Genomic DNA, 2,652 nt, shown 5'->3' on the forward strand with positions numbered 1-2,652 from the left:
TCACATATTTCACAATAAAACATTAAAAACAACAACAACAAAGAAAATCATGAAATGCAAGATCTACAGCTATATCTAAGCATTTTAGGGTTTATTCTTTAGCTGAAATGTGAAAAACCAAATGATTAGTCTGTACTACAAAATCTGATTTCAATATTACATCTTTAAATGAATTTAATTGCAAAGGAAGACATATTTGGAGCTGGTTTATTTTGCTTTTCCTTGGTGATATCATGAGCTTCTTGGCTCCTTATTTGTGTCTCTTAATTGAGTTGCCTTCACTTGTTAGATGCAAATGGCTATGTAGCAACACCACTTGCAAAGAAGTTCTCATGCCCATGAATTTTGAAATACATAACCTCAACACATCACTTTTCTCTTCTTATTGGCAGTCATGTTGTTATTGTTAAGTACCATTGAGTCAATTCCACCTTATAACAATCCTGTATAGGGTTTTTGAAGAGCTGATCTCACAGTTTGCAGTCCAGTGCTTATCCTACAGCACCACACCAGAACTCCATAATAGTCATAGCATTTCAAAGTTATTCTGAAATATAACCCTCCCATTCATATCAATGTCATATATTTTTTTCTATTTCTCTGATTAAGTGAATTCATATTCACAAGGCAAATCCATTGACTGGTTCTCTGACAGTTGCCAGAGACCAGGTCTGTAGAGTTCTGAACCAGGTAATAACCTAAAGCCCAGATAAGGCCTGCCATATCTGGGCCTGTGTTCTCTTCTGTGAGCTGAAGGCAGTATCATGTGGGCAGATGACTCATCACAACCCTCAGGAGACTACACCATTAATCCTTCTCTGGCATTTGTTTATCCATTCATTCATTGAGTCAAATTTCCACAAACATTTGTTATGCTGCCTACATAGAGTTGCAGTTCCAAGTCAGAGATCCAGAGTTGGAATTTCATGTTCTTGCTACCTTCTGCAACCACTAAGTATGAGATAACTTCCTAAGAACAGGTTTTTAAGAAGGAAAAAAAATTAGCAAGGGGCCTCAGAAACTCCAAGGAAGGAGGAGGCCGGTACCTAAGAAAAGGTAATACCTAAGAGTGGGAATGCTGGGGAGTACTGAAGTGGTCTGTATGAATTTATTAGAGATAATTGTGGAGTGGTGGTGTGGCATTGCACAATAATGCACTGGATCACAAGTTTGGTTTGATCTGCAAGGTTCACTCATTGGAAACCCTAGACAAGGTCTTTATGAATCAAAACAAATTCAGTGATACTTAACAACAACTACGGGATAGGAAGACGAATGAAGAATTGATGCAAATGAACTGTGTAGTTAGTGAAGAATTTTGAAAATACTGTTAATTGCCGGAAGAAGGACCAATCAGCCTAAAAAGAAATACTTCCAGAATATTCCTTCAAAGTAAGGCTGGTGAGGTTTCAGCTCATTTATTTTGAGCATGTCATCAGGCAAGACCAATCAGCAGAAAATGACATCATATTTGGCAAAGTAGAGGGTCAGCAAAAACGAAGTAAGCCCTTCATGAGATGGACTGACAAAACATCTGCAAGCATGGGTTTGAATACATCAGTGACCATGAAGATGGTTCAGGGCTGGGCAGCACTGGTTCTATTATGCATGAGGTTGCCCTGAATTGGAGTTAACTCAATGACAACCAACAGCAAAAACACATTATGGATCATTCCTGAAACTTGGAAGAAGGAGGCTTCTCCCTCTGTGCTTTTTCACTACGAGATTTGTGTTCTTCTTAGAGAAGCAAATAGGAAAATGTCACGGCTTCATACCTGACAAGACTCTTGAGGAGTTCGGAGAGGCCTAGGCCTGCACACAGAGGAGGGGAGTCAGAGAGCAGAGAAAGAACAGAAAGAGGTCTTCTAGCACTCCTCAAGAACAATAAATACCACATGTGACTCAGAAATCTGATTCCGTCAGATAAATGTAACTCTATAGGTACAGAAGTTAGGATCATCTATCATTCTGTGGTTCTCTTTGTCCTGTTCTCATCATTCTCACCTCTGCTCTTTCCAGCTATTCATTTCATCAGAGGCCTCCACTGTCTCTCTCACTTTCAGAAGCCTCGTATTGCTCCTTGGCAATCTCACACATGCACACACAGTGACCAATCCAGGACATAAGTTTATTATGTCTTTTCATTGCTCCATCATCAAGACTTCTTTTGTTGCTGTTTTGTTTTTCAACTTAACTTCCCTGATGGTTTCTAGTCAGCTGTTTTCTCTCCAGGCCTCCCACATACAGTGAAATAACTAGGGGGGTGACCTGGGTGTATGTACCACACTGGGTGTGTGACACTGTCAGAGAAGGTAACACAAAAATGACTGTCCATAAAAGTTTTGTGCAGTGTTTCAGCAGAAATTTTATGATTTTTTAAAAATAAAAATATTCCTTGTTGTTGCTAGGTACCATCGAGTTGGTACTGACTCATAGCGGCCCTGTGCACAACAGAATGAAACACTGCCTAGTCCTAGGCTAACCTCACCATTGTTGCCATGCTTGAGCCCATTGGTGCTGCCACTTGGCCAATCCATCTCACTAGGGGTCTTCCTCTTTTTCTCTGACCCTCCACCTTACCAAATATGATATCCTTCTCCAGTGACTGATCTCTCCTGTCAATATGTCCGAAGTATGAGAGACAAAGTTTGG

This window comes from Chrysochloris asiatica, unplaced genomic scaffold (genome assembly GCF_000296735.1).
Source record: "Chrysochloris asiatica unplaced genomic scaffold, ChrAsi1.0 scaffold00291, whole genome shotgun sequence".
NCBI classification, from domain to species: domain Eukaryota; kingdom Metazoa; phylum Chordata; class Mammalia; order Afrosoricida; family Chrysochloridae; genus Chrysochloris; species Chrysochloris asiatica.